Here is an 11960-nt window from a genome sequence, read left to right as displayed (position 1 = left end):
CGGATTCTTTACCGCTGAGTGACCAGGGGAGCCTGGAGGGCTTTTATTTATTTATTTACTTAGTCCAGATGGGCTATGCTTCCACCCATCCTGAGAACGTGTCTAAACACTAGCAGGTATCTGAAGTTTCCTGCAGCTCGAGGCCTTTAGGTCTATTTGCCAGTTCCTGGTGTGGCAGGTTCCTGTGTTGAGTCCTCAGCTGGGGAGGTCTAGCAGCAGTCTTTGGGTTATTTTTAGCACAAATGATGCAGTTCTGAGAGCTCGCTAGATGGCCTTTTGTAGGCTAGGCCTTTTGTAGGCTAGGCCCCATTGTATACTTTTGACTCCGCTGTAGGGGGCCTCTCTCACGTGATGGGTACCACCGCAAATGTGCTGCCACCGTGTCCAAGGGCACCTGGGGGATCAAAACTGTTCCCTGTGCCCTACATTTGCAGCCAGGCGAGGTGTGGTCAGAGCGAAACCCCACTCTCTGGTCCTCTCTTTGTCCTTCTCTGAATGCACTGGCTGGCATTTTGATAACACAGTCTGTGGGAGGAGGGATGCTATCGTGGCTCGCTAATGGCCTTCCTTTGCTGCTTGGTCAGCTGCCTTTTACATGGAGAGGGCCATCAAGGTGAGGTGCTCTACTTGGCATTCTAGAGGTTGTAAGAACCAATGATTTTGTACTTCTCCAGAGCCTCCATGCCTGGGAGGATCAAGAGGTTTTCTGTGCCATCTTGGTGTTAACCAGACTATGATGCACCTGTGTTTATCAGAAAGTCTTCGCTCATCTCCCACTGCCCATCTGACCTGGAGCTCCTGTGGGGAAATTGGAGTTGGATGCCTCAAGTCCAAGGGAGCCCCTGGGCTTCTTTGTTAAATCAGAGTGTTCCTCTCTTTCTACCACACTGCTGCTGGAAGGGGTCCCTTCCAGGATCCAAGAGTGGGTTCTTGTCTAACACTCAGAAATTGTCCGAGATGACATATGCACTGACAAAGAAAGAGACTTTATTGGGAAGGGGCACCCAGGCAGAGAGCAGCAGAGTAAGGGGACCCAGGAGGACTGCTCTGCCCCGTGGCTTGAAGTCTCGGGTTTTATGGTGAGGGGGTTAAGTTTCTGGGTTGTCTCTGGCCAATCATCTTGCTCGGCCCATATTCGGCCTGACTCAGGGCCGAAAAATCCTGGGACATTGGGAGGATGATATTGTGGAGTAGCATCTCCTCCCTCCTTTTGGCCCCTCCAGAATTTTCCCCATGTTAGTTTTTGGGGGGCAGCACTGTGTTCCTGATTGGGACCTCCTGTTGTGAGACAACTTGTGCAAGTTGTTATCATCATGCCTGACCAAAGCATGTGGTTTGGGTCAATGATTCCCTAACAATACAAGAGGCTCCTGTCTTTTTATTGTTTTTCTTATGTTTTAGCCTAGGGCAATCTTTTTCTGACATCCTTCCTCCTCACAGTAAGCATATTGTTCCTTCCCCAGTGGCATTATGTCTCTTTGGGTTACTTGCCTTTAGGAATCCAATGCTATGGTCAGAAAAGTGGTGTTGCATTTTGCATCTTCTTTCTTCTGTCATCGTTCCCTGTTGTCGCTACCAACTGAGAAGGGTTCATTCCAAAAACACCATCTAATTTTTGCCCCAATTTATATGAGGTGTTTTGCCCAGAAAAGGTCAAATTTACTATTCTATTATATTCAGAGGCCTCGGGATCTGCATCAGTCTGTAGGCCTGCTAATACTTTTTTGCTGAATTTCTTGGATTTTGTTCAAACTCTTCTGTTTTGGTTCCCCTTTCAAAGCCTGGCAGGATACATTTATAGTAAGGGCTGCTGCTGCTAAGTCACTTCAGTCGTGTCCAACTCTATGTGACCCCATAGACAGCAGCCCACCAGGTTCTGCCATCCCTGGGATTCTCCAGGCAAGAACAATGGAGTGCCCGGCTCCCGGAAGTTCGATTCTCAGCAGCGGCTGAGGCCGCCCGGGTGAAGGTTGGCCGGCGAAGCCGGGGCCGGCGTTCCTGAGGGCAGAGTGACGCCAACTCTTCATGAAGAAAATTTTGAAATCACTACACTGAGGATTGATGTAGCCACTGATGGAAGACACGCCGAGGTCGAATTCACGACCGACTGGCAGAAGAATGCCGAGCGCAGAGATCTCACCATAAATTCCATGTTTTTAGATCACACAGAGCACTGAGTACCATTCTCCAGGCTGCACAGACTGTCATGAGTTAGCTGTTTTTACGTAGTATCCAGTAGTGTTTATATGTGCGTTCCACCCCCTCCTCCCCGCCTTGGTGTCCGTGTGTTTTCTTCTCTACCTCTGGGTCTCTGCTTTGCAGGTTTTGATGGTACTTTATTTGACTATTTTAATGGTTATGAAGATTTAAAAAATAAGAAAGTTAGATTTGTTGGACAAGCTAAACAGAGGATACAAGAAGATTATCTTCGGATTTTAGGGTATTTCAGGTTTTACGGGAAAATTGTTGACACACCTGGTGACCACGATCCTGAGACTTTGGAAGCGATTGCAGAAAATGCAAAAGGCTTGGCAGGAGTATCAGGAGAGAGGATCTGGGTGGAACTGAAAAAAATACTTACTGGTAACCACGTGAACCATCTGATTCATCTCATCTATGAACTTGATGTGGCTCCTTACATAGGCTTACCTGCTAATGCAAGTTTAGAAGAATTTAACAAAGTCAGTAAAAATGTGGAAGGTTTTTCACCAAAGCCAATGACTCTCTTGACCTCATTGTTCAAAGTACAGGATGATGTCACGAAATTGGATCTGAGGTTGAAGATTTCAAAAGAGAAGAATCTTGGTTTATTTATTGTTAAAAATAGGAAAGATTTAATTAAGGCAGTAGATAGTTCAGAACCACTGAAACCCTATCAAGACTTCATTATAGATTCTAGAGAAGCTGATGCGGCTGCTCGTGTGTGTGAGCTGCTCAAGTACCAAGGCGAGCACGGGCTTCTGAGGCAGATGCCGCAGTGGTCCATCCCCCCGTTTCCTGTGAGTGGCCATGACATCAGGAAAGTGGGCATTTCTTCCGGGAAAGAAATTGGGGTGCTGTTACAGCAGTTGCGAGGACAGTGGAAGAAAAGTGGTTACCAACTGGAAAAAGATGAACTACTGAGTTACATAAAGAAGACCTAAAGTTGAAGAGAGCTGACTACTAAAAAGCAGGAAATTTTTGGTAAGACTAGTTTTCTCCCCCTCCCTCTTAGTGAGATTTAAAAGACTCGAATATATAGCAGAATACAAGCCAGCTTAGGGGATCTCTTCAGAAGAATAACGGTCTTATTTTGTGAAAACTATATTTCAGGTACTAAAGTGAAGTCTGCTTCTTCTTAATCTGATTTGTTATCACTGAAGCTTGTAATTCTTTTGGAATAGTTCTTACTGAGAAAAGTAGAGTGGATTTTTGGTGCTTTTGTTGCATACGACAGTGCTAAGTGTCCTGAAAAACATGTTTCTTTGTATTTGCAATTGCAATTTTGTACGACGATTGTGTATGGTGTCAGTTTTTTTTCTGAATTCCAGAATAAACTTGTGTTTGAACATAGCTGAAAAAAAAAAAAAAAAGAACAATGGAGTGGGTTGCCATTTCCTTCTCCAATGTATGAAAGTGAAGTTGCTCAGTCGTGTCCGACTCCTCGCGAACCCATGGGAACTGCAGCCCACTAGGCTCCTCCGTCCATGGGATTTTCCAGGCAAGAGTACTGGAGTGGGGTGCCATTGCCTTCTCCGTATAGTAAGGGCATATGCTCTAATAAGGGCATTCCTCCGTTATTGTGGTCCCAATGTGGTTCAGCTGTGGGTACCACCAAATGGGCTTCTGGTGTGCTGTTTGGGTCTGTTAGATGGAGCTGGTACACTTCTCTCTTGGACTTATCAATAACTATCCTTTCATCTAGAGGATCCCCCCTATAATAAGGGCCACCAATTAGACAAGCCTGACCTGGAGAAAGCCCAAGGAAACAGCTAGCTGGCCATTTGCATCCAGGTCCCCTCAATAACTGTGTAAGGGAAACTGTCCTGCCTCAGGAGTGACTCCTGGCCCAAACTGAGTGCCTTGTTGGGTCTTGGATGGTGACACCACACCAGGTCCCTGTGCCTCAGGGACTTTCTAACTGATCCCTGTAAGGAGCGGGAGCTAGTTGGACCGCTTCCTGAGCCCCAGGTGGGGAACTGGAGCTGAATAGGAGTGGGAGGCGATGGAAGGAGTGGATATATTGGCACAACAGCTGGGGCAGCTGGGACAGCGCGCTTGGCCCAAGGTTGGAGCAATCTATCCTCACCCTTCTTCCTACTCTTTCCTTCCTGTATGATAGACTTTCCTTGGGCTTCTTTTACCATAAAGTGACACTGTCTGACTTTTTCTCACCCTGATGTAACAGCACAAATGCTTGCGCATAGAGGGTTTCATCACTCTTCCCCACTTCTTCACGGCATAGCTATGTTATTGTTTTGTTGTTTAGTCGCTAAGTTGTGTCTGACTCATTCAAAGGCCACTATAAAACCATAAATAACAACTGACTATCAGAAGGGTGCCTTTTGCCTCGGCATCCACCAACAAGGCTGGGTTCTGGGGTGGGACTTCTGGTGATTTTAGGAACAAGTGGAACCTTTCTCTTCTCCCTGGGAATGTCCTTTCCTCCACTGACAGTCTCAATGGAGACATGATACCAAAACTAAATGGAATAAAAAACCTAAAGAAAACTCTGAATTTACCCTCAAATTTGGTCTTGGGGTTTGACATGTCATAAGAACCATCAACTAAAACCCCATGTAATGTGACTCCTTGGAGAGTTGCTGGATCCAGACCATCAACACAGGAGACCAGAGACAAGGCAGCAGAGCAAGGCTAGTGGTCACGCAGGGATGTGAGAGCCAGACCATAGAGAAGGCTGAGCGCTGAAGAACTGATGCTTTCCAACTGTGGAGCTGGAGAAGACTCTTGAGAGTCCTTTGGACAGCAAGGAGACCAAACCAGTCCATCCTAAAGGAAATCAACCCTGAATGTTCATCGGAAGGACTGATGCTGAAACTGAAGCTTGCAATGGCTGATGCGAAGAGCCAATTCATTAGAAGAGACCCTGATGCTGGGAAAGATTGAAGACAGAGGACAAGATGGTTGGATGACACCACCTGACTCAATGGACATGAACTTGAGCAGATGGTGAAGGACAGGGAAGCCTGGCGTGCTGCAGTCTATGTGGTTGCAAAGAGTTGGACACGACTGAGTGACTGAACAATACAGCAGAGGTGACAGTACAGAGTCCCAAGACAGCCCTGCCTAAACCCCTCCTGGAGATCACAGCAGGCACTGTGCTACACTTCGTTACACTAAAACACCCCCTGCCTCTCAGTCAGCCTCATAGCTGTCATCAGATCCCTTATCCTGAATGTGCCCCGGAGGGCTTTTTTTAGGAAGAGTTAAAAATCCCAATTTTTTTTTCATTTACTTTTATTAGTTGGAGGCTAATTACTTTACAATATTGTAGTGGCTTTTGCCACACATTTGACATGAATCAGCCATGGATTTACATGTGTTCCCCATCCCGATCCCCCCTCCCACCTCCCTCTCTACCAGATCCCTCTGGGTCTTCCCAGTGCACCAGGCCCGAGCACTTGTCTCATGCATCCAACCTGGGCTGGTGATCTGTTTCACCCTAGATAATATACTTGTTTCAATGCTGTTCTCTTGAAACATCCCACCCTCGCCTTCTCCCACAGAGTCCCAAAGTCTGTTCTATACATCTGTGTCTCTTTTTCTGTTTTGCATATAGGGTTATCGTTACCATCTTTCTAAATTCCATATATATGCGTTAGTATACTGTATTGGTCTTTATCTTTCTGGCTTACTTCACTCTGTATAATGGGCTCCAGTTTCATCCATCTCATTAGAACTGATTCAAATGAATTCTTTTTAACGGCCGAGTAATATTCCATGGTGTGTATGTACCACAGCTTCCTTATCCATTTGTCTGCTGATGGGCATCTAGTTTGCTTCCATGTCCTGGCTATTATAAACAGTGCTGTGATGAACATTAGGGTGCACGTGTCTCTTTCAGATCTGGTTTCCTCGGTTTGTATGCCTAGAAGTGGAAAATATCCCAATTTTTAAAGACAGAAATACAAGACAAATGAAACATAAGTGGCACACACATGCTAGCATACAAGGAAACAAACCAACCAATTCACAAATTGGGTAAAATATCTAGCAATTATTTTCTCTAACTGGGAACTCCACTCAAGTACAAAGCAAATTGGCTTATTCCACATGAAAAAACTCAAGAGAAGTAATCACATTTCAAGTTCTAGCTCTACACACCAGAGTGGCTTATCCAACTGCACTGAGCCCGTCAACTCCCAGATCTTGATTCTTTGCTCCCACTAGCAAGTGCTGGAGTAGCAGTGCCATTTTGGGGAACTTGAAGGGGAAGATCCTCAGGACAAGAGGTCCTAGCAGCTATTCGGGACTTACTCCAAAATGCCCCAACCAAGTCAGAGGGCCATGAGAAGCAAGGGTCCTTGATGGTTTCACCAAAATCTGTTAACAAGTCTAAGCTCATACTGCTTTCTGAATGACAGGCCAACCAATCAAGAGATGGGTTGTTGTGGCAAGGAATGGCGACTTTATTCAGAAAGCCAGCAGACAAGAAGACAGCGAGCTAACTTCCCAAGAAACCACCTTCCCTGAGTTAGAATGCAGGCTTCTTTTATACTAAAAGGGGAGGGGCTGAAGTCCTAGTTCCAGGATGTGTTAACTTCTTCCTCTTGCAACCATTCCCAGGTGGGCCTGGTGAGGCTATTTTTTTGTGAGCTAATCAAAGATATTTTAGCTTAATCCTCACTCCCTGGGAGGCAGGAGTCCCAGAGATGGGCCAATATGCATAATCTAAACTGATAGGTAACATCCCTTCAGTAATTAACTTGTAACAGAATAATACTAGGGGCTTCCCCTATGGCTCAGTGGTAAAAAATCTGCCTGCAATGCAGGAGCCCCAGGAGATCTGGGTTCGATCCCTGGGTTGGGAAGATCCCCTGGAAAAGGAAATGGCAACCCACTCCAGTATTCTTGCTTGAAGTATCGCCTAGAGGGTCACAGTCCATAGATAGGGTTGCAAAGAGTTGGACACAACTAAAGCAACTTAGCACATACACTCAGAATAATACAAATTTTCCTATCATAGTGACAATCATTTCTTAATATCACCTAGTAATTAGTTCATAATCAAATTTCCCTGATTGTTTTAAAAAAACATGTCTTTTTATTCTTTGGACCACTCAGAACAAGGTCCATATACTATAATACATTTGGTTATATCTTAAGGATATAATTGAGGCAAGCCTTGCTCAACCCCCTCCCCCCACCACACCTCTCTCATATATCATTGAGTTATTGAAGATACTGGATAAATTTTCCAGTAGAAGTACCTGCATTCTGGATCTCTTTGATTTTTTTGGTGTTATTAAATATGTTCCTCTGTAAATGGATGTTGGCCCTAGAGACTTGGTTAGCTTCACGCTCCACTCTTAGGAAAGAAAACCTTACAGGCAGTGCTGTGTGTGGCATACTGCATCTCTTCTTGAGGCAAGAAATGCCTCATGGGTGGGGTTCCACTTTTAGTGATTCTAAGATTGACTGGTGGCTTCAGGTGGTGATAACCTGACTGATCCCTTGTAAAATTCCCTTTCAGGCTTTCATCTGATAGTTTTATTCATTGATGATAATTTCCTGCCTTAAATTTATTAGTGGCTGCAAAATGGTAATTTTCCAATTCTATCATTTTTTCTCACTCATTAATTGGAAGTCTCTTGTAAAGAACTTTCCCTCATCAACTAGGACAATTTGGTGACCCTGAAATACAATTCTCGCAGTAAAGGAGGGACTAATGCTTATTAAAGGATAAAAGCAAATTAAAGGACAAAATTCTTTCCTTTAATGGCCAGTATTCTACCCCACCTGTTTCTCTAACCCTCTAGCTCTTTATCCTCTTAGCCCCTTTCAGTATCACTCTGAATGGCTACATTTTGTATGTTCAGTGTTTCGAGTGCCTTTATTAATCTTTTTCCTAGTTTAGATAGCCCTATCTTAGGCGACAGGAATGATGGGAGCGTTGTGTACTTTTGCTGTTCCCCTATTTTTTTATATCTTTGCTTTCTGGTACAACATGCCCCAAGTCTCATCCTGAGTATCCCCTGCTGACCTGGAACCGACCTTTCCTCCAAGGACGTGTGCACCAGGACATCTCACTCTCACTGTTGTCAAATAGTTTGTTGCTTCTAGGGTTTTTGAATGACATTATGAGATTTTTACTTCACTTATTTTATACTTCTTTTTCTCTTGCTCTGAAAACAGTGATTCCTAATGTTTATTATTATACAATATGCCATAAAATAGTTTCAAATAATGCCAATTTTATTATTAATATGTACACTACCAAATGAAATGCAACATATCTTCATATCTTTGTCCTTGGGGGAAAACTAACTCTTGCCATATTCTCCCTGTATTTTAAAAGAACAAACTGTACTTCATCAAAAAATAAACTGTACTTCATCAAAATTTAAAATCTTTATGTTTCAAAGGACACTAACAAGGAAGTGAAAAAACAAGGGAACTTGAGTCCAGAATATATATTTAAAAAAAAAAAACCCTAACAAAACAAAAAAAGAAATCTCACAACTCATCAATAAAAAGGCAAAAAAAAACCCCTAAATTAAAAACCAAGGAGATAATCTGGATAGACATTTCTCCAAAGAAAATATTCAAATGGCCGGTATGCACATGAAAAAATGTTCAATGTTATTAGCCATCAGGGAAATGCAAATCAAAACCACAATAAGATACCATATCACCCCCACTATTATTGCTATAGTCAAAATACAAATAATAGCAAGTGATACTGAAGATGTAGAGAAACCCTCATACCTTGCTGCGGGGGCTGTGAAATGGTGCAGCCACTGTGGAACAGTTTGGCACTTCCTCTCAAAGTTAAACACAGAGTTTCTCTAAGACCCAGCAATTCCATTTCTAGATATACACCCAAAAGAGTTGAAAATATTATGCCCACACAAACACTTGTACATGTTTAGGGCAATATTATTCGAATAGTAAAAAAGTAGAAACAGCCCAAATTCCATCAACTGATGAATGGATAAACAGATTGTGGTATATACATCCAATAGAATTATTATTTGGCCATACGAAAGAACGAAGTACTGATACCTGCCACAACAGAGGTGAATCTACCTCAAAAATGTTACATTAGGTGAAAGCCACTGGTACACAAAATGTCACATATATGACTCCATTTATATGAAATGTTCAGAACAGATAAATCCACAGAGACAACGCAGATCGGTGGCTGACAGAAACAGGAGTGACAGGAAGAATGCTAATGGGTAGGGGCTTCCGGCGGGGTGGGGGGTGAAAATGTTCTAAGTTAGGTAGTGGCTATGGCTGCACAAACCTATGAATATACCAAAAACACTAAACTTTTGAAAAGGGTGAATTGGATTACATCTCAATTTAAAAAAAACAAAAACAGTTTTCTTCCCACATTTGTTCCCTCCAGGCCCAAAGAAGAAAACTTCCGTTACTTTGACCCTGTTATCCCACTTGTCTCTTAGCCAGAGCGCCAGGCTTCCCAGGTAATTTCCAGTGGTAATAAGTCTGCCTGCCAATGCAGGAAACGTGGGTTTGATCTCTGGGTCGGGAAGATCCCCTGGAGGAAGAAATGGTAACTCATTCTGGTATTCTTGCCTGGGGAATTCCATGGACATAGAAGCCTGGCGGGCTACAGTCCGTGGGGTCACACACACACACACACACACATGGAGGGACGGTCTCACACACACACACACACACACACACACACACGAGGGAGGGACGGGGCGCGCGCGCACACACACACACACACACACACACACACGAGGGAGGGACGGGGCGCGCGCGCGCGCACACACACACACACACACACACACACGAGGGAGGGACGGGGCGCGCGCGCACACACACACACACACACACACACACACGAGGGAGGGACGGGGCGCGCGCGCGCACACACACACACACACACACACACACACACACACACACACACGAGGGAGGGACGGGGCGCGCGCGCGCACACACACACACACACACACACACACACACACACACACACACACACACACACACACACACACACACACACGAGGGAGGGACGGGCAGCAGGGCGCAGGCGCCCTTCTCGATCGGAAGGCGGGGAGAGGCTCGCCCCGCCCTTGTGGGATGGCTCCTCCCACTCCCTAGCTTGCCCCGCCTCCCTCGCGCAAGGATGTGGGCGGTGGCGAGTGGCCGGCGCCAATCAGCGCTGGCGCCCCAGGTTCGGTTTCCGCGGGTGTGCGTGGCTGCTCCTGGGATCTTGCTGGCGCGTGGGCGCTCAGCAGTGAGCAGGACCTGGCGTGTTACTGCTTTTCCCCACATAATCGACTCAGGCGGCGCCGCATCCCGGGTGCTTTTTGCCAAGCCCTGCTGGGAGCAGTCGCCGAGCGTCGCCGGGCCGTCCCCCTGACACTCCCTGCCCTTGCGCGCTGGAAAACTGCTGCCCAGCAGCGGGGTAGGGACGAGGCCCTGGAACAGGGCACTCTTTCTGCCAAGGGCCACATAGTAAATATTTTATGCTTTTCAGGTCATATGGTCTCTGTCACAACGACTCTGTTTTTGTAGCAAAGAAGCAACTATAGATAGTATGTAAAGGAATGCACGTGGCCTGTTTCATTAAAACTACGCGTGGACTCTGAAGTCTGAATCCCATACATGTCGTGAAATATTCTTCTTTTGCTTTCTTCAACCGTCTAAAAATAAAAAAAACCATTCTTAGCCTCTGGCTGTAAAAGAGCGTGGTTTACCACCGCCAGTGCCCCTTTACTGGTTCCTCTATTTGTCAAGGACTCGTGGCCTAAGCAGCCCGGGGAATTCACAGACACAGAGCTGAGAACATTGCTCTAACTGAAGATGAGGTTAGACAATTCTCTGATTCCACTACCCTCCCTTTCCAGCGCCCAGCATCTCAGGGACAAGGGCCCTGAGAAACAGAACTTACCTCTTGAGGACCAACCTATCTCAGCAGATTTCTCATAATTCCATTTTTTTATTCCCTTGGACTTTTTTGGTAGGAAAACTTAATTCTTTTGAAGTTTATTTGATATTTGATTGTGGTAAATGGAAAACTTAATTCTTTTGGATCCAGAGTGTGCCTTCTTCCAGCATCTCAATTTTAGAGGTTATATAGCCTCTGCAACAAAGCTGGTTCAGAGAGCTGCGATTCCGTCTGGAGGACAGCATGGCAGCCTCAGCCACCTGGCTCAGCCCATTGGAACAGAAGCCCCTCCTCTGGCTGTCCTCTCCAAAGTGCAGCAGCTCAAAAGCAGTCATCATACAGGGACAGCTGATGTGTTACATTCAGTATTTGTGGGTCTGCAGTGGGAGGTGTGGGGACAGGATTTAGAGCAGCTGTATTTGGTGGAGATATAATGTGGCTGGTCTGTAATTCTACATTTTCTAGTAGCCTTCTTTTTGTTGTTGTTTTATTTGCTAAGTCGTGCCTGACCCTTCGAGATCCCATGGACTGTACCTGCCAGGCTCCTCTGTCCATAGGATACTCCAGGCAAGAATACTGGAGTGGGTAGTCTTCTCCAGGGGATCAAACCTATGTCTCCTGCATTGGCAGGCAGATTCTTTACCGCTAAGCCACCTTTACAAAAGGGAAACCCCCTTTATGAAAGTAAAAATAAACAAGTGGAATACATTTATTTTAACCCAATATTTTGACATGTAGCAATATAGAACAGTTATTAATGAAATACTTTTTCCCCTTTATTTTGGGTCCTAAGTCTTTGCAACCTGGTGTGTAGTTCACACATCTCGTTGCAGACCCGCCGCATGTCAAGCACTCACTAAACACTGGCTGG

At 45.3% G+C, this 11960-nt stretch overlaps 1 pseudogene; it reads left to right on the top strand.

The window, feature by feature from the left end:
* The first annotated feature begins 2231 nt into the window (after window positions 1-2231).
* Window positions 2232-3578, top strand: LOC110135688 (CCA tRNA nucleotidyltransferase 1, mitochondrial pseudogene; annotated as a pseudogene).
* Window positions 3579-11960: the final 8382 nt, after the last annotated feature.

This window comes from Odocoileus virginianus, chromosome 5, assembly GCF_023699985.2.
Source record: "Odocoileus virginianus isolate 20LAN1187 ecotype Illinois chromosome 5, Ovbor_1.2, whole genome shotgun sequence".
Classification (NCBI taxonomy): domain Eukaryota; kingdom Metazoa; phylum Chordata; class Mammalia; order Artiodactyla; family Cervidae; genus Odocoileus; species Odocoileus virginianus.
Note: the sequence above shows the minus strand (reverse complement) of the source record. Positions and strands in the feature narration are given on the sequence as shown.